The 19,741-nt window shown below is 46.2% G+C and overlaps 1 protein-coding gene across 1 annotated transcript in view; it reads left to right on the top strand.

The window, feature by feature from the left end:
- ACVR2B (activin A receptor type 2B) overlaps positions 1-19,741 on the top strand; it is a 107,163-nt gene that overhangs the window by 47,006 nt on the left and 40,416 nt on the right. The gene's annotated exons all lie outside the window — the stretch shown is intronic.

Genomic DNA, 19,741 nt, shown 5'->3' with positions numbered 1-19,741 from the left:
ATAACCCAGGCAATGCTTCATTTTTGTGGAAGGAAAAAAAAAAGAGATTTGTGGCCAGTGAAAGGTTTACTATTGAATTTTTAAAATACCATGTATACACACATGCACACTTAAAGAGAATACATGAATATAAAATAAACATATATTCACCGCCAGTGCTAGTTATGGTACATTAGTGTTTTAATTCGATTTAAATACATTTTGCTTGCCATCCCTTGCAGCTGGAGTTGCAGTCTCCAGGTTGCAGTGTCTACAGTGAAGTCCTCCCCTATGGGGCAGCTGGGTGCAGGGTAGAGTTGAGCATGTTAGTTCTTCCAAAGCAAAACTTCCCTCTCTTTTCATGTATTCTACTGTTGAAGCTGCTCAATTCACTCCAAGAACATGAAATTTTGACTGAAGCCATCCTATGTCCCAGTTTTGGTCCCTGCTTAGTGGAGCACATGTTGTTATTCTTGTTTGGACCCAGCATGTATTAATTTATATTGCCTTAATGTCATGGCTAAGGCCTTTGCTGAAAGAGGTGGACTAAAGCATGTGGTCTGAATGCTCTGAACTGGTTGTTTTTAATGACATTAACCAGACGTTAGGCAGCCTTTGAGGGGGACGTGTAGGTGGAATGTAGCAGTGACATCTTTCTATCAGCTTTTCTAACAGTTCAAGGACACAGTTGTTTATCACCCACATTTTTATATCCAGGTGAAATAAATGTTCCAGGTTTTAGCTATTTTTCAAGAAAATTGTCTAAGTCCTTTGCCATATCTTGGGCTTTCCTTCCATGAGCTCTTCTTATCCCAAGTATTTCCTGAAAGGTGTTTGGTGATGGCACTGCGTCTCTGCCCTCTCTGTTCCTGCTCAGCCTTTTGATATTGGTGCCAACTCCAACGGATGGACTTTTTGAAGGTGACGTGTGTTCCTACAGCTGTCCCAAGTAAAGGCTGCTGGCTTGTGAGAGCTCTGCTCTGCCATCATCTTGGCCAGATGTTTTCTCCCATCTGGACTGTCTGGGGTTTTGGGGTACAAAGCCCAGCTGCCAGGTGGAGCTGCAGGAGGCATTGCCCCATGGGTCAGCCCTCCAGCAACCCGTTCAGCAAACCTCTGGTGGATGGGGCATCCCAGAGCTCGTGCAATCCTGCAGGCTTCTACAGCTGCTGCCTTTTCCCACCTTTTTTTATTAATAGCACTTGGATTTCATCTCAGGCTGTAATGGATTTTGTGCGGTTGAGAATCTTCACTCAAAGGTGCCTCATTGTCAGCTTCTCCTCAGCCACAGAAGTGCTTTCTCATTCTGGCCACAGTTTTTAGCCTAAAACATCTGAGTTTTGAGTGTGTACTGTCAAGCACGTCTCAAGACTTTTTGGTTGGCAAAGCACGTGTGCACCGAGCACTGAATGGTCCAGCATTACAGTGGGTTTTCTTTTAATGCCAAATAATCAAAATGGTTTAGCTTGATCCCTTCTGTCTACACAGTGTAAAAGCAGGAGAAATAACCAGAGATCAAATAATTTATTTGTGAGATGGGCTTTTGGGGTGTGTTTTTTTCCTTTTAATCCAGGGGGTGAAAGATCAGTCTTGGCTTTGTTGGGGATGAAGGTGTGTTCCTGTGGGGGGGGGTTTAGATTTAGCTGCAATCTGGTAGGTCTTCTCATGAGAAAACTGTCTGCTTCGTCTTCCCTGTAGTGTTTCTTGCTCTATTTTTGTTGTTGTTGTTTGGCTGGGTTTTTTAAGTGTGTGCCTTCATAGAATCATAGCATGGTTTGGGTTAGAAGGGACCTAAAAGATCATCTACCATCCTGCCATGGACAGAGACACTTCTCACTAGACCAGGTTGCTTCCACAAAGCCTAGAAGCTTGAGCATCTTTTAGTTTCAGTTTAAACATGTGCTTACGTGCTGCTTTGGGTATTTGGATTGAGGATTGAGCCCTGAGCTGCCACTTTCCCTGAGAATTCGTCTAAAAAATTATCACAAACCTCCAGGTTTTTTCAGCTACACCTGTGACATGAGTAAATAAATAGCTCAGTGTTTAATACATTCCAAAACTATATCCAATAACCCTTGTTGATCAGACAGGGGTATTTTGGGTGAGACCATCCACCCATCTGGTATTTTTTTCACTGATATCACAGTGCTTGTACTTGAGATTTTTATTGCTGTAGCTACATCAGCCAGGGATGGATCAGCCACAATGCTGGGGGAACTGTTGGGTGATTAAATATCTGCTTTTCAAGCAAATTCCTCTGTTGTAGGATAGGTTTGAATGGATGGAGCTTGATTAATGCCCACAACTGAGTTTGGGCATTCATGCCTGAACTCCAAGTGTCACTTTCATGACAGGGAGAAGCAAAAAAGCAGTGTCAGGAGCTGGTTTAACTGGTGAAGTGTCGGTGTTGAGTGAGAGGAAGGTGATGGTGGGTGGGAGTCTGGGGTGTCCACCCTGGCTGTGCTTTGTTCTCCAGCCTGGCAAAGATTTTGTAGGCTTCAGCCATAAAAAAATAATACTTAAATACCTCAGTATCTGGTCAGGTCTGAGCCTTAGAGCTGATTTCTTAAAGGATGTTGGACCCCTTGTGTGATTGTTGGGTTTAAGTGATATCTGCCCAGGCACATCCAAGTTTGGTCTTCCATCTTCATCCTTGTTTTTTTCCTGAGTGCTGAGAGGCTTTGGGTGGGATGCTGAGATACCCTTTCTCCAAAGGGGTTCCTCCTGTGTTTGTAGGGGAGGTTGAGTGCAGGTGCAGAGAGAGGATTTAATGCCAATGCATCCTCCATCAAAATTTGTATTGAATGGACACAGGGCTCACTGAACTCCCCTAATCTCTGGCTTGTGTGGCTGAGTGATAGAGACAGCCTTGGCCTACTTTGAAGAGAGGAAGGGAATGTGTAAGGGGAAGCAGGAGCTGGAGTTGCTAGGGAAACACGAGCAGGGATGCTCGCATGGCTCTCACCTGATCCCTGCCACAGCAGCTCCATGATGCAGGTTCCCTTTCATACGAGTGTCATGTGGCCTCCTGGGTGAACTCACGGTCACAAAAAGCTGCTGGAATTGTCCCAAGGCTTGAGGGGCAGCATTGGTGCCCAGCAGGAGTCCCCCAAAGAGCTGGGGTTTACACAATCAGCCCCATGAGTGCTCTGGAGACACCCTACCCATTGGCATCACACAGCTGGTCCCCGAGGGTTGTGCTGGGGAATGAGGCAATTAGGGATTTGCTCCTTCTGGGATTGCTTTTGGGGAATTGCCAATTCTCCCTTGCTAGGAAGGAATGTAGCATGTTCAGTGATTTCTTCACTTACGCCCATGTTGTGGGAGATGGGGATGATGCTGAACCCCTCTGGGGTGTCCCCGTTTTCATCATTCTTACAATTGTTCTCATTTGTTCCCCTGCACTTCAAGTCCTGGAGTGCTTTGCTGTTTGAGTAATTAGTGCCAGGCCATGCACCTTGTGCTTAGCACACCCCGTACTAGGAAAGATGACTTCCATTGAATTTATGATTATGCAGGTATTTTATTCCTTGCAAATGTTTTATTTATTGCAACGGTTATTGATAGCTGCACTTACCAATTCTGTTGAGGCAAAACAACCTTCTACAACTGCTTTTTTTATTTGTGCGTATGGAATAAAAATCAATCCTGGCAAACATTCGAATATCTGGATTCCTCTTGGCTTCCCCACCTGGTAAAATTTAATAATAGCTTGTAAATGTTTTCGTCAGCTGCTCCTCTGTTCTTTAATTGAGCGCAGATGAATCTTGAATGAGTAGTTTTTGTATGACTGGGTGGTTTTTTTCATGTTTAAGCAGCAATCCGTTCAGTTTAAGCAGCGAGCGCTTTTGGGAGACGGATGCGGGACTGTTTGTAGTGTGATTATTTCCTAAAGTTTGGAATGAAACAGTTCAGGAGGAAAGCAATTGAAACTTTTCCTGTGCTGGTGGGTTCCTTGGGAAGCAGCCGGTACCATGCAGGAATTAGAAGCAGCTGGCTTTGCTTTATAACTAATCAAGGGAGTGATTATCTTGTGATAATCTTGCCCCCTTCATCTCTTATTGCATGAGTAAACACAACTCCAGTTTGCATACTTTGAGTTTGGCCTTCCACCTTCACTACCAGAGATGAAAATTCAGGTGTGCTGGGATGAGCCGCCCCTCCATCAGCTCTGCCTGGCGTCATCCCTGTCGCCCTGGGATGGTGCAAGGAGGGGATGAGCTGGGCTGGCTGTGCCAAGAGCAGTGATGGAGCCTGGTGCCAGCTCATGGATGAGCTGTCCCTGACTCAGCTGAGCAGGGACCACGTTTCACAGCCAAAAAGCCATGTGGGGAGAAGGTGGGTGCTGCAGGGCTCCAGCTGTGCTCCATGAACTGTTCTTTCTGTGACATCTGGACAGAGGCTGCTGCTTTAACTTTCAAACAGAAAGAGGGACCAATTAACAGGTGGAAAGACCCCTGCTAAGTGTGTGGGGCTTGCACTGTGGTGCTGCAGAGTCAATGTCTCGAGTTCAGCGGCGTGGCACTGGGTGAGATGAGCTCAGATTAGCGGAACTCCTGTCCCTAAGAGCCTTGGTTGCATCTGAACTTGCAATGGGCCTGAGAAGCAGCTGGCATGCACAGGATGGGCTTTGGGGCCAAGCCTCAAATCCCTCTTGGCCAGCTCACCTGAGTGCTGCCATCAGGTCGGCATTGCCACTTCCATGGATCCCAGCACCTCGGGCTGGGATTTGCCTTTCCAGGCTGCTCGTAGGCCCCGTTTAAAAGGAAGGAGAAGGCATGTCTAAATAGAAGGCTCTGCATTCATCTCTATTTTATTCCTTCCCCTGCAGTATTTTCCTGCTGGGAAGGTGAAACCATGAGCTGGAAGGATCTGGCTCCCTGCTTGTCAGCGGCGCCGGCGTGGCCGGTTTGCTCGCCTGGAGGCGGGGGACGCTTGGTGTCAGCTCCTGTTCAAAATACATTTGGTTTCTAAATTGAGACAGGGATCCTGCACAAACACTTGGCATAGGTGAGCTGGAAAAAGGTTTTAAGGGTAAGCAGGTTATTTATACTCTGTCTTGCGTGTCCAGCCTGTGTTTGTGCTGCTAAGTCGTTTATGTTTATTTTAGTGAGAAAGACTTCTGCCATAAATACTGCTCTAAGCAGCAGTCAGCAGCAAGAGCAGGGCGCTGTAGGATGCAGGGGCCAGTGTGGATGGAGGAATATGGCTGGGAAGGGAGTTTTAAATAGGATTTAGACCCTTTCCAAGGACCACATCCTGCACTAAGAGGTTAAAGTGGGCTGGGTGGTGCAGAGCCTCCACTCTCCATCCCTTGGCAGCTTAATTTTCAACACTGGAAAGATTTTCAGGCACCTTGGGCTGGGAGAAATCACAGGTTCATGCATATGATAATTTTTAGCAGGTATTGGCCCTGCTCATATGGCAATGATCCCACTTGTGAAGTCCCTGGAAAACACTGTGTAATATACATTTTCCTCCCTGGGACATAGGTATGAAGAGGCCATTCGGCACTCAGATGAGTAAAAGGGGTTTGGAGATGCCTCTTGGTACAGGGGTGGAGAAAAACATTTTGAAATCTGTGGGGTATTAAAGAAAATTTCTGTCTTCCTGTAAAATGTCAGCAGGACATTTATCCTCATATTTGTCTCATGGAGTCTAGAGTGGGAAAGAGTTAAATGCCTTCTCACATGTGTTCATTGCCACAGCCTTAAGGAGCTTTCCTGTCTTCAAGAAATAAACGTAGCACGTGTTCAGCTAAAAATACTGCAGGAGGAATGCTTCCTTGGCCACAGCCCCGATGTGGCAGAGCAGCTGTGAGTCGCGGGATTTTGTTTGTTTTTAAACTTCATCTGTCTTCAAAGTGATGCTGTTGCAGGGTGTTAGAAGAGCAAAAGTCCCTGTTGACCTTTGTTTGCATCCTCTGATGGACATGGAGTAAGACTTCTTGGCAGCTATTTGCAACATGAGTTGGAGGAGGCTGTTGGCTTTGTTTGCTGCTGCCTGCAAAAGCAGAAAACCTGGAGGTTACTGGGATGAGTTGAACTTCGGTAGCTGCAGGATGGAGCACCGTGAGGTTGCTCCTCAGTGTGATAATCTGCTGCTGCACAGAGGTGGAGGGTGAGGAGAAGGGTCTCAGCCTAACTTTTTGCAGGAATCAGTCTGTGACACCAAAACTTCCTCTTCTAGCAAGGTGCCCAGTTTGCTGTGTTAATGGGCAAAATGAATATTGACCCTGAGAATTGACTGTCTTCCTCTGGCTGTGTTTGCTTCTGATCAGTTCACCTCTCTTGAAAAGTCAAACTGCTCCTGTGCATGTCTCAGTCGGGTGGGATTTCTTACATTTGGCTTAACCTTCTGCTCTAGGGCCTTTTACCTCTGCAGGTAATTCCAGTTTAGTGTTTCTGTTCTTAAACTTATAGTGTGGGGTCATTGCTTCCTTGATAAATGAGTGGTGTGGGATGGGGCTTCCTGGGCAGCTGGGATGACTCTGCAGGTGGATGCTGCTGCTCATTAACGTGAAGGTGCTGGGAAGCTGCACTCCAGGACTGGCATGTCCCTGTGCTCCAGGACTGGCATGTCCCTGGCATGTCCCATGTTCCCACTCCCAGACAGATCATTTTAAACGATGCTTCACTTTGCATTGTAAAAGCAACCCTCCCTTCTTTTTTCTTTTTTCTTTATCTCTTTTTTTTTTCTCTTTTCCTTTTCTATTTTTTTTTTCCATTGCTGTCCAGTCATTTGCCCACCACTCCAAATCCCAATTGAGACCTGATGCTGAGGGCCAGATGAAGCAGCGAATGTATTCAGCCCGATGATTTCCACATGAGCAGGGCTCTGTGCCGGTGAAAGATGTGAACTCATTGCAGAAACCTCCCAAGAACAAAGCTTTGGAGAAAGGATCAACCTTATTAGCACATTTAAGGAGAAAGGGGGTTTGTCACTGTATCAGTTTATGCTTCAGCACATTAGCGTTGTAAATCTCTTTGTGGAAGGATTGATTTAAAAACTGTATTTGTTTTCCCCTTTTTTAAAACCCAGAAAGAAAAAAATCAAATCTCCAGCACACTAGTTTGCTGCAAATCTTTTAAGACAAGTTTGTGGGGTTTGATGGTTTGAAGCCTCCTGCAGTTAAAATGATTTTTTTTCCCAAGCAATCTTTTGGTTTCCCAAGTATTCTTCTGGCCTTTTCACTTGAAAAGGAAAGGCAAACTTTCATGAATTGAGCAGGGGCACTCTTTGAATGAAGTGAGGGTCAGTGCTTCTCCGGGCTTTTCTTCCCATTGTTTGAAGAATACACTGAGGATGGTAGGAGCAGATGTGCTGCTTCTATTTGGGCTTATTTTGGCCCTAGTCTGGATATATTCGAGCTGCCATTGCATTAATTCCTCCCATGGTTGCTGTGGCTTAGTCTGTGTTCCTTTGTAAACACAGAACAAGCATCTTCTGACAAAGAGTTGGTGCTTTACATTGACACAATCTTGTTAAAAAACAATAAAAAAAGGTGGAAAATATTGGTGGAAGGAAAAATCAGTGGAGAATCTCTCTGTTCTGTGATTTATGCTGTGGGATATACACCCTGCACTCGTGACCCCTGGCAGAGGTGTATCAGCCACACAGTCCTGCTGCAGCTTGGATGGGCAACCTTGGCCAGCTGTGTTAGTGACTGAGGGCGAGCATGCATCATGCAGCCATTGACTGCTGAATGTGACACGTTTTTTGTAATAGTACCTGCCACAGGGATTGAATTCCGGGGGGGAGGGAAAAAAAAAAGTGGAAGTTGAAGGAGATTGCATTTAAAAACGTGCATGTGATCTGTCTGTATTCCATACTATACAGGAGGATGAGCCATGCTTTGAACACTAGACTGCTAATTTTGCTTGGCCAGTGACTCTCAATTTAACTGTGCTATAAATGAAATGGAGAATGGACACTTATGGGAATGAATGTTTCAATGTTAACAAAAAAACCCCTCTTGTTTGGGGGTAGAGAGTAAGCAGTCTGGCTTTGGAACAGAGATGCTACAGTAATTAAAGGCATCCAGAAACCTGGCAGATTTTTTGCTGTTGGGGGGAAATCCTTCAAAGAGAGGCTTGATTCTGGCTACATAAATTGATATGAAAACCTCTGCCTTTAGTTACAGAGGTGTCACCCTCAGCTGGGCTCTGTCCCTATCATGGAAGTACTGTTATATCACTGTATGTTATAGCTGGATTCCTGCTTTTAAGGGAGGTGTCCTCTCATGGGCACACATCATTGCAATCACTGCTTCAAGGACAGTATCTCTTTCATGAGGATCATATCTCTTTCACCTTCTGAATCTCTCATCCTCTTGAAACAGAGCAATTGTTTAGTGGGGAATGTAAAGTACGCACTCATCTCGCCAGTAACAATGGAGGTGGTTTGTTTTGGTTGAGGAAAAATACATATAATGCATAAAATACATGTAATTGCTCACCTATTCTCCCTTTCTGTCCCATTATCTCACCTTGCTCACACAGGAGTGTGGGATGTGGTTTACCCAGGGGGGAGGGCAGAGCTGGGCTCGGGTCGGTGCCACCTGAGCCAGCTGTGGGAAATCCCTCTTGCGTGAACAGTGGCTCCAAAGAGGCAGATCATGGTCTGCTTGTCCCTGTGTAACAGGCAAGGAATGATCTTTACCCCATGAAATGCCCACGTGGAAAATCTGTGACACATGTCTCCCTCTTCCCCAGAGGGGGACAGACTGGAAAGAAATCTTGGTCTGCTCTGCTGGAGCTGCCTTTGCTGCAGCCCCTCCTAATTCAGCCTCGTCATGAGGAAATTACTGCTTTGCACCTGATGCATTGTCAAAAAATACCCACTTGCAACGAGGCTGGATTAACCATGACATTTTACAAGGCCAGCTGGGAGGAATGCTTTGTGATTAAGTGAAGCTCATTTCTAATGAGCCCTGTGCTTTACTTTCCAAAATATCTAATTTTTGGAGGGTGGGGTGCGTATTTCTCACTTTCTTTCCAACCAGCACATTTTAAAAACTGCAACCAGTCAAACCTACTTGATTTCCCTGGTCAAGCAGAGCTGGAGAGATGCTATCTTCAGCAGGATTTATGATGTATCTGTGTGCTTGGAATTTGCTGTGTGATACTCAGGCATAGGCTGACCATTCAGGGAAGTGTTGGGATGACAAAAGGAATTACCCAGCAGAAGCTTAGTGTGACGGGCTTGAGTGTTAAGGTTGAAGAGGACTGTGATGCACTAATTTAACCTTCTACTTAGCAGGGACAGAGGAACTTGATCTTCTGATACCTGCAACCTGTCTTTTTTGTGCTGGATGCCTAAAATCCATTCCAAGATAAGAGTCTACTTAAGCCTTTAAGATTGCTTAGCAGTCAGTTGAGCTGCAAAATGCATGGGTCTGCTGAGGAGCAGAATCATAGTGGGTAAATCAATTCCAAATCCTGCAGAGATGCCCATGATGTGGCAGAGGCTGTTGTTACCAACAGAAAGATCTGCTGAAGGAATGGGACCAAGAAACCTAATATCCATTCTGGAGTTTCAGTTGAAAACCATCTGCTTGAGTTCTCCTGCTAGTCCAGCGTGAGAAGATAGTGTGGGGAGAAGTTGTGTCCCTCCTCTCTAAGTGGAAGATGGAAATAAGAATCAGGAGATAGAAATCTTTCATCCTGTGATAATGAAGACATCTTCCATTCTAGGATAGTGAGATGAGGTAATATAACATTGAAGAAAATACCTGGAATGCACTTTTAGCTGATGGAGATGATTTCTCTGATAAAAAAGGTCATTCCTTAATCTCTTACTGAGGATGCCCTGAGTTTGGGATTCCTATTGTGCCCCAGAAAACATCTTGCAGATTCATTGGGCTTCCCTGTGTGCTGAAAAGCACGAGAAAGAGTTGCTGGCTTTCTAACACTGCTGCAGCGTGCTCGGTTCTTGCCATCCCTTAGGTGGATGGTTTGCAAGGGGGGATTTCCCAAAAGCACATGATACTGACTCAGCCCTACTTCCAGAATCTAAGGGAAATATCTGCTGAGGCACTTGGAAACACCTCTTGGGGTTGTTCAGGTCCGTGGGGATTTCCACATGTGCTTTGATCTTTCTGTCTGCAGCTTTTTGCAACAAAGATTTTGTGGAGAGCAGATAGTCAGCATTCCTGAAGACTTTTAATTTCTGTTCTGCAGCAGCTCTTAGCACGTTTTGCCTTTATGGTGATCATTCTTAGAAGTGAAGACCCCCATCCAAGGCAGCTTCAGCACAGGGAGACACACAGAGCATCCCTGGAGCTGCATGTGAGATTTCCAGTACAGATAAAATCAAGGCAGTGGCTTTCTGGTTTGCAAACTCCCCTAGATGATGAGCAAGAGGATGGCCTGCAGAAGGGGACAGGGCAGGAGTATGGCAATTTGGATGCAACCATGTCTTGATGCTAAAACAACTAATGCAGTGGAGAAGGTGTCCCTGTCCTGAGCGCTGTGCTCTTTGAGTCTCTAGGAAGGTGGGTTGCCAGTGAAATCACCAGTGAAATCACCAGTGAAATTACATCCAGGTGAGGCTTTCCTCCAGTGACATGAACCTGCCTTGTGCTGCTGCCAACAGCTCCTTGGATGCTGCTTTGGGCAGAGCTCTTTGGACTGCTGTTGTAATGCTCTGGCTCAGCACGCCCCGTGTTTGCCTACCTGGTTTAAAGTGTTACTAGCTCCTGAATGGAGAAACTATCTGCAGGAACTCAATAGCTTCCCTGCTTTTCAGCACTGCAGCTTTTAGGAAGTGGCTGCCACAGATGTAGTCACATGAGCTGTTGAAATTAAAATGCAATATGAATTTAATGTGAAATAGCTGCTCCCAAATGGCTGCATCCATCTAGATATTCCTAATCTGGAGTGGGGATTAATTTTTAATCTGTTTTATTTCACTGCAATATATCAACGAAGCTAAATTGAAACAAAACAGTATTATTCCAGTATAAACACGCTCGCCTGTGAGTATTGAGAAGGAACAGGAGCCTGAGCAGCTCTGCTGGAACAGCTCCATGTGTGCACAAGCCACGAACCCATTGCAGGCAGCACTCAGCTGCTGCAGTTGTAAGAAGGAACCCATGATGTGGAAAATCCCTTGCAGATGATACGTCAGTCACACCTGAGGATCAGCCAGGAGGGAGAGATAACAAGCAGCACTTTTCCTCCCCAGTCGAAGGTGTGCAGCTTGTAAAAAACTTGAGTAAATCTGGAAATAAGATGCTGGGACTTACTGGGGAATTGCAGTGAGGGGAACAAGTGGTTTTAATGTTGGAGAACACAAAGTAAAAACAGTTGAAAAAACAGAAATGGGAGCTGGTGCTCCTGATCTTGATCAGTGTTTTAAAAGCAGCAAGGTTAATCAAATTCCTTGCAAAGCAGCATTTTCTGGGGTGCTGGCACAAGGCCTGCTCTGAGTTAGCCAGCTCTGTCACAGGCAGCTCTGCAGGACTCGTTTGCACTGAGGGTCGTGTGAGGAGAAGAGGAATTTTTCAAAGTGGTTCTGGGAACTCGTTAGGCTAAAAAACCCACATAAATCTATGATGAGAGTAAGTTATCACTGTACTTTACACTTTCCATGTGCCTAAACCAGGCTGCCTCACCCCTCCATCACCCCCTCCTCTCTTGATGCTTGTCTGTATATGTGGACATGCCGAACCAGAAACTCTCCTCCCTGACCCCTTTGGACAGATTCTGGGATAAGGAGAGAAGTTCCCAGCTCAGAGGGGTTGGGGTGCATTCAGGGTGCCTTCACAGCAGCAGAAGTTTCCACACCAGGCTGCCTCCTCATCCTCTCCCTGCCTGTGCAGCTGGCATTGTGCCCATGACCCCAGACAGGTTGGCTGTCCCCTGTGTCCTCACACTCAGCACCAGTGTTGCTGGGCAGGATAAAGGGATTTTAGACTCCTGGGTCCTCTGCTTGGAAGCAGTGCAGGATGCCACATTTCTCCTTGATAGAGTTAAATAATGGTGTTACTCTTTTTTTTTCCTTTTATTTTCTTTCTTTCCTTCTCTTTTCATGAGGGGTTGTAATGCTTTTTCTGCTTTGGGTATTTATACATGCAGACAACTCTGCCTGCTAGTCCTGGTCCCTACTTCAGCACAGAGCAGCTCCTTCCTTTGAGGTTGCCTTCACCTTTATTCTGTGATAAAATGAGCCCATCTTCATCCTGGTGTTACCTTTAGGGCTGTGAGTTAACTGAGTTAACAGCTCTGGTGTTTTTCTCTTGGTCATTTAGAGGTGCTCAAAGCCCTGATGCTAAACAGCTGATCCAAGCTCCAGCTGCCCAGGACACGTGTGGAAATTGGGTGAAATATCCCTTTGTTTTTTGGGTTTTTGTATAAAGTAGTTTTTCCAAAGTGGAGGAAGCTCTCAAAACTGATTTCTCTGTTTTGTTGCTTAAGAAACCAAAAATCCATTGTTTCAAAAGGGTGAAGAGAAGAGGTACAGGGCTGCAGCTGAATGTGCAAAGCAGTAAAATGCTGTGGGATCCTGGACTGTTGAGACTCATCACACCCCTGTGGCATCTTCTTGCCCTAGGGGAACACTCGATTTCATCTCAGTTAAAGCCTGTTGCAGTGGGGATCCTGCAACATGCATATATCAAACCAGGAGTCCCGTGGAAAGGAAATATATAATGGACAGACAGATTCTTGCTAGCTGTTTCAGAGATGTTTATTTCTCCAGCCGCATGGCCGTGGCTCTGCTGAGGAACTGTTCCAGTCACAGGACCAAGGGTCCTTCTGCCCGCGCAGGGAACACAAACCAACCAATGGGAACGAGGCTGAGCAGGGACAGGGAAGCCCCGTGTCTGTGCCCTCAGGGCCCCTCTCCCAGGGCTACACGGCAGGGGAGGGACCCCAACACCTCACCCGTTTTATTTTAATAAAAGGAGAATGAAAACAACTGGATAAACATAACAAGAACAGTTTCAAGACAAAACAAGCCACCCTCCTGAGTCTTTAAATGTCCAAACAGATTCTGTGGAACATCTTAGGGCTGACAGAAGGGAGACAGAACTCTGAGCATGCTTTGTGGGGAAACTGAGGCAGGAGAGGGTTTAACTTCTTCCCTTCCCCTTTTCATCCCCCACTCGGCATTGGAAAGAGATTTTTGGGGAAACAATTGGCAAAAGCATGGTTTTGTGAGGGAAACCATGGATGAAAAAACGGATTGGGAGTACACTGGGGGTAATAGGATATAGGGTAAAAGGGAAAGGTGGGATTAGGAAAGGGAGACTGTAGGGGGGACTTACAATGGAGATACTGTCTAACATGACTACGATTTTTTGCATATATACTGCCTTTTACAGGAACACCATCAGGCCCAGTGACCTGCGATGCTTGTAACCCTTTTCTCCCTAGTACAATATTAAATTCCACCACCTCTCCATCTCCCAAGCTTGGGATGCATTTTTCAGGGTTATTCTTTTTAATAGCAGTTCTATGCACGAATATGTCTTGCTGGTTGTCACACCTTGTTATAAAACCATAATTTTGCTTAACATTATACCATTTTACTATCCCTAAGGTCTTAGTTGCTATGATCTTTTCCTTTTTCCGAGTGGCTGCTGTTTTCTGTCTCGCTGCGTCTTTGCTGTCTCTTTCGGTCGCTCCCGTGTTGGAATTCTCGGGGCTGCTCGTGCCTGCGCGCTCTTCCCGGGGTCGCGTTCGCGGCTGTGCGGGCCGGGCTGGGCCACGCCGCTCAGTTCTCCGTGCGTCGCCTCCTCTGGTCGCAGCTTCGCTGCCGCTGCCGGGCGCTGCACCCACGTCTCGGCCGGGCCCCCGAGCGATGACTCCCCCGCGCTCCGCTCCAGCGCGCGTCTCGGCCGGGCACGGCTCCGTTCCACCGCCATCGCCGCCAGCCGCCGCCCGCGCGCCGCCCCTCTCAGCCGGGCGTTCCCGGGGCTCGCTCCACCACGCGCTGCACGGGGCCATTCGGGCACCGCCGGGTCCCGCCGCGCCTCGCTCCGCCACCGACACTGCGGCTCGCGTGGCTCCGCCCGCGCGCGGGAACTGCCTCGCTGCTGCTCTCAGAGCGCTCGGTGCACGTGGCCTGGGCCGCACGGTCCCTGCGCCAGGCTTCCCTTCGCCAGGACACAGCTGACATTGCTCAACAGTCTCGGTAACTAAATAATATTCACGAAAATATTCTTCCATCGGCATATATTTTGACTCCAGTATTAACTGTGTCCAAACGGTTTTCCAAAAGCCCTTGGTAAGAATTAAATCCCAAGAAACATAGAAAAAGTTCTTAAACAACCATGCCAGGAAGTGTTTCAGTTCTTTTTGAGCTTGAATCAAGCTAAAATTTACAAATCGTTGTTCAAGAATCATTTTAAGTTTAAGATAAATGTCCATATGCGGCTCTGAGAGCCAAGAGTCTTCCCACGGTTCCTCCATAGTTTAGATACGGAATAGCAAAGCAAAACCAAGAAGAGGAATCCAAAGTTTCCAGGGTTTACTCACACAAATCAGTCGCTTAGGGATCGGGGATCGTTCTGCTCACAAATCTCCACCATTTGTTGCAGTGGGGATCCTGCAACACGCATATATCAAACCAGGAGTCCCGTGGAAAGGAAATATATATGGACAGACAGATTCTTGCTAGCTGTTTCAGAGATGTTTATTTCTCCAGCCGCATGGCCGGGGCTCTGCTGAGGAACTGTCCCAGTCACGGGACCAAGGGTCCTTCTGCCCGCGCAGGGAACACAAACCAACCAATGGGAACGAGGCTGAGCAGGGGCAGGAAACCCCGTGTCTGTGCCCTCAGGGCCCCTCTCCCAGGGCTACACGGCAGGGGAGGGACCCCAACAAAAGCCAATGCGTGGTTTGGGATGACGGCGGTGACACCCCAGATTCCTTGTATTTGACAATGTGCTGTTTCACCTCTGGTAGAAATGGGATGCTTTTCATCCAGCTCCAACATCATCTGTGCTATAGGGGTTGATGATTGATGTGACTTCTCCCCCCTAAATTCAGGGAAATCTCAGAAGGGTGGAGCAGAGCAGGAAGCAGCAGCAAACGCCATCTCTCCCTCTTGGGGAAAGATCCTCCTCCTTCCCTATTAGAAGATTAACAATAATGAAATAATTCTTTTATATTCACATCTGGTCAGAATACACTTGCCTGTCTCAGGACTTTCCTCATATGTTTGCTGGGAGTTTTTACAGGATGAGGGGGCTCACTTTTTTCTAGTTCACATCCCTGGAAGTACTCAAGACCAGGCCGGACCGGGCTCTGAGCAACCTGGTCTAGTGGAAGATGTCTCTGCCCATGGCAGGGGATCAGAATGAGAACATTTTTAAGGTCCCTTCCAGCCCAAACCATTCCATGATTCAAGAAAATTGCATTTGCTGGGAGCAATGCTGTAATAGTGTGTTGATGGGGAAGTGATCCAGGCACTTCGGCTTTCTCTCAATTAAACCTTACAGCAGGTTTACCTGCTGGAATCAGGAGGATTTAAAATGAAAATGGAGACATTCAAATGAAGGTAGCACACAGAGTCTGATGGTGATGGAAAATGGCTGTGAAACATTAGGGATGGCAGACTGAAATCTCAGATAGTCAGAAGGCAAATGAAGAGCAAAGATAAAAAGCTCCTTAGAGGTGTTTGCTTCAAAAAGAAAAAAATTAAAATAAAAATATTGTGGAGGCAGATTGGTACTGATGCACACCTGAAAGATTTGGCAAGTCAAAGGAAGAAAATGCTAAAAAAAGAAATTAAAATTCCAGGTATTGTTTGAAAGGCAAGAGACTGCTGCCTTAGAAGTGCCATTGGCATGTGCGGCATGCTCTGAAATTGCTAGGGAGAGTATATTGGATTGGGGTGGGGAAGGGAGGGAGAGACTAATTATATATAATCTTAAAATGAATTAGGTGATATAAATGTAATGAAAGCAAATCCTGTTCCTGGAGAGACTTTTCAGTTTGCATTTTGATATCCTAGGGCAATGGCATGTTGCTTTCTGACAGACAACCATTTGATTTGGAAATATGTGAATAATTGGGAAGTGAAACCTCTTTGAATTTGTTCCTTTCCCCTCTAGCATTTGAAGGACTAATTATAGGAAGAGATGCAGAATGCCCTGTGCAGGCATGGATGCAGCCAAGTTTCTACTTTGCTGGCTGCATGAGTCACTGTGCTGCATCCTGTGCTCTTTGATTGGTGTCCTTGCTTTGAAAATTATATATTTATTTTACATATGGAGAGGTAAGTGTCTTATGCTCCATGTCAGTGAGCCCTTGCTGAAGACACCTGTGCCAAAAGGATGCTCAGCAGTCGGTGGTGGAGGCTGGGAATGGGCTGGGACATGTGGGTGGCTGGGTAGGAGTAAACACCGATGTGAAAAGTGAGCGCCTGCAAGCTTCAGCATCTTGGCAAGGCTTGTGCTGCTGGCTCGACTGGGAGGCAGCGCCCTCTTTTAAGATGATTTTAAAATGGGTCTCAGGATCCTCCTGTCTGCAGTTCTCTGCTTACCAGCAGCCAGATACTGACTCTGTTCCAGGCAGCAGGTACTGTCTCCCCACTGCCAGTCCCCTGGATGGCACAAGCAAAACCGATGTGACCAATCCGAGCTCTGTGAGGAGGAGAGAGGGTTAATCAGCTGCATGGCTGGTCTGAGGCACTTGGTCTCATTTATCATCTCTGCCTGTGCTCAGCCCCAGGATGGTGGGTGTCCCAGGGGAGTTAGGGCCAGCATTGGGGCGGGAGACACTGAAAGCATGAATAAAAATACTCCTCAGTCTGGAAAAAAAGCAGCATTTTGCTCTCAGGGAGAGCTCACAGATTCTAAATAATAATACTGTACAAGTGTATGACTATCATATATATGAAGTCCTCTGCCACTGAAGGTGATATGCATGATGGGAGCAAAACTGCTGCTGGGTGGGCAGAGAGGTGGGGGAAGAGAGGGAAGCACTTACAGCAAGGAGATGGAGAAAAAGCTCCCAGGCTGTGTGTGAGATCTGTAGTTCCCAAGCTGTGCTCAGCAGACCCGTTATAGTATCTTCCGTTAGGCTTTTGTTGTTTAGGTAGCATGGAAAGTTTGGGATCTTCTGACATGGATGAGTCAAATATTCCTGGTGGCTTGTTCCTGACTTGATGTATAACCTTGAGCTTGGAGCTGTGCCTCCTCCTCCGGCTCTCCCCACCTGTGATAACTGGGATGGTGACATTTGCTGCTCTTTGTAAAGCAGTGCTGGCATGGAGACCTGCAAAGTGGAATGGGGTAGGATGCAGGATGCGCTGCTCACTGTTCTGGCCGAGAGCCGACGCGTGAGGTTGCTCAAAATGCAGCACATCCTTTGTCTCACCATCTTTAGGCAATATGGTGTTTGGGAAGAATCTTAACACAGTGAGGACCAGATGTATGTTAAGCCCTTGGGGCCATATTGAAATGCAAATGGAAATGAAAGAGTGCATTACTTCCAAGAGTAGTCTAAGGATGAAAACACCGTGTTGGGAGACTGTGCATGGAAAGCAGATAGCTGGGTATGAGTCCTGACAATGCTTTATCCTGTTGGGAAACCTGCATGCAATGCAGTGTTGTGTTTGGGGGTTTGAGATCATTGTTCCACAGATTATTTAAGCCTGGATGCATTTTTAGCTGGACTTTGTCTAAAGAATAAACATAGCCAGGGCTCTTTTCCAGTCATCAGCTAAACGGCCAGATCAAGGGCTTGAGTCAGCGATTCTTGCAAAACATTACTGACTGTCTTCAAAAATATTTCCTAACACTTTTTGCTTTTGAAAATGTAATCATGCATAAAGTGATGTATGTTAGTTTTGCTTTGCTAATGATTCTGGTGCCTGGATTCTGTGTGTGTGTGTTGGATCTGCTTCTCACTTGCTTGTATGATGCTCTGCTTCCTACATTCATCCATGTACGCCTGAAACAGCAACCCAGAGATGGGACTCATCCTCTTCCAGGAATAAAAGAGCTACATTACCTCCTTCTGCAAAACCAGGATTTATATTTTTGCTGCTTTAGGGATGTGTGGCTTGTATGAGCAAAACTAACCTACGTATCCCACTAAAACAGCTGCTGCAGACAAAGGGCTCCAGTTCTTGCTGCAGGGCTTGTAGTTGTGCCTTGGATTTTGATTCAATCTGCAGAATTACTTTTCAGTAGAAATACCAATACCCTTCATATTTCATGATAAGACAGCTAATCCCCATTAGTTGTCCCATCTAGAAATTGTTCTTTGTATGGCAAGGAACACAAAATGTTCATTTCTCACTATGCTGAGTTGAAAGGGGGTTGTGAGATGCCAGCTTGGACCAAGCACTATGGTGACTTCTTCTCTCCACTTACATTTTGCAAAACTGTGTAGTGACTTCTGGATACTTAATTTGAGACATTTTAAACATTTTTTATTCTCTCAAGAATGAGGCACCTTTTCAAGATAGCTTAAGCTGCCTATCCTGCATGAAAATATTTACTCCCTTTGAAACTCTTGGCCCTTCTAGAATACAGCCAGGCAGGCACGTGGCTTCCTCTGCTTCATAAGGTCACTTATGATGCGTTGTTAATGAATAATTACTACTGCATGCTTCCCTCTTTAAATGGCAGGGGCATCCTTGCTACTTAAAACATTAAAAACTTGTTAAGATGGAAAATACCAGCAAAGAGACAAAAAACCTGTGCAAAATCTCTGTCTATTGGGAAATGGTTGCAAGGGCAGCAGGGATGGACTCTGGCAGGAAGAGGGCTTTGTGTTCTTCTCTCAGCAGCTGTTGGCTCCAAATGGCACTTCTGGGCTCAGGGCAGTTGTTCAGAGGGATTGAGTTCCTCAAATCCCAACATGAAAAGAAATGCAGGCTGTCTGGATGGATGGGAATGGAAATCAAGAGCAAAGTTGCAGTCAGTAACATACTGCATTTGGTTGGCCAGTAGCTGCTTGGATCTTTCAACATTTGAATTATTTTTAAATTATGTTTTTAGGTTGAAGGCATGCAGTATAGGAACTGGACAATGGCCAGACTAGGCCAGAACAAAAGCCCACCCAGCCCAGTGGTCTGACCCCATCTTTTGCTGAAAGATGCCTGGGGAGAAAAGGCAGAACAAGAAAGTGCATGTGGTTCTTCTTAAAACATTATGGGGAATCTTCTGAGAAGATTGTGATTCCCACATCACCTGCCCTTTGGGTGAGGAACTGCCTTCTGCAGGTGTGCTTTGAGCCTGGCTCTCACCAGCTGTGATTGGTTCACCCTTCATCACTTGTTTCCCTCTTCAGCAGCTGCCCCACTCAGGCCATCATAGAGCTGGAGGAGGTTGATCAGCAGTTTTATTCTCCAGTTTTAATTCAGCATGAAGAAGAGTGGATCTCTCAGTGTTCACCAGAGCTCCCAGGATATTGCTAGAATAGTAGGTTATGTTTTCCTGGGGTTGTTGTATTAAAGACAGTGAATCCTGTACTAAAGTATTTATATTGAAATACTTGAACTGTGACATGATGCCCATGGAAAATGAATACAAGCAGCGTGGGCTGACACTTTCCTACAGTTTTATCTTTGTTCCCAAAGAAAGATATAAAGGTGGAGGGATTCCCATCTGTGCTGCTGCCTTGCCTGGGGCAGGTGTGTTCACCTGCTTGTTGATGTGGAAGCAGATGGTCCTGCACCCTCCAAAAAGTTATCAAAAGCTTTGTTTGCTCTTCTCAGATGGCTGCAACGCCTTACCAAAGTTCAGGGAAATTGGCTGAAGAGCACTGGGATCTATGTGTTCAAACCTAGTGGCAAGATT

This window comes from Corvus hawaiiensis, chromosome 1 (assembly GCF_020740725.1).
Source record: "Corvus hawaiiensis isolate bCorHaw1 chromosome 1, bCorHaw1.pri.cur, whole genome shotgun sequence".
NCBI lineage: Eukaryota > Metazoa > Chordata > Aves > Passeriformes > Corvidae > Corvus > Corvus hawaiiensis.
The sequence above is the reverse complement of the archived record's forward strand: the minus strand, read 5'-3'. Positions and strand labels throughout refer to the sequence as shown.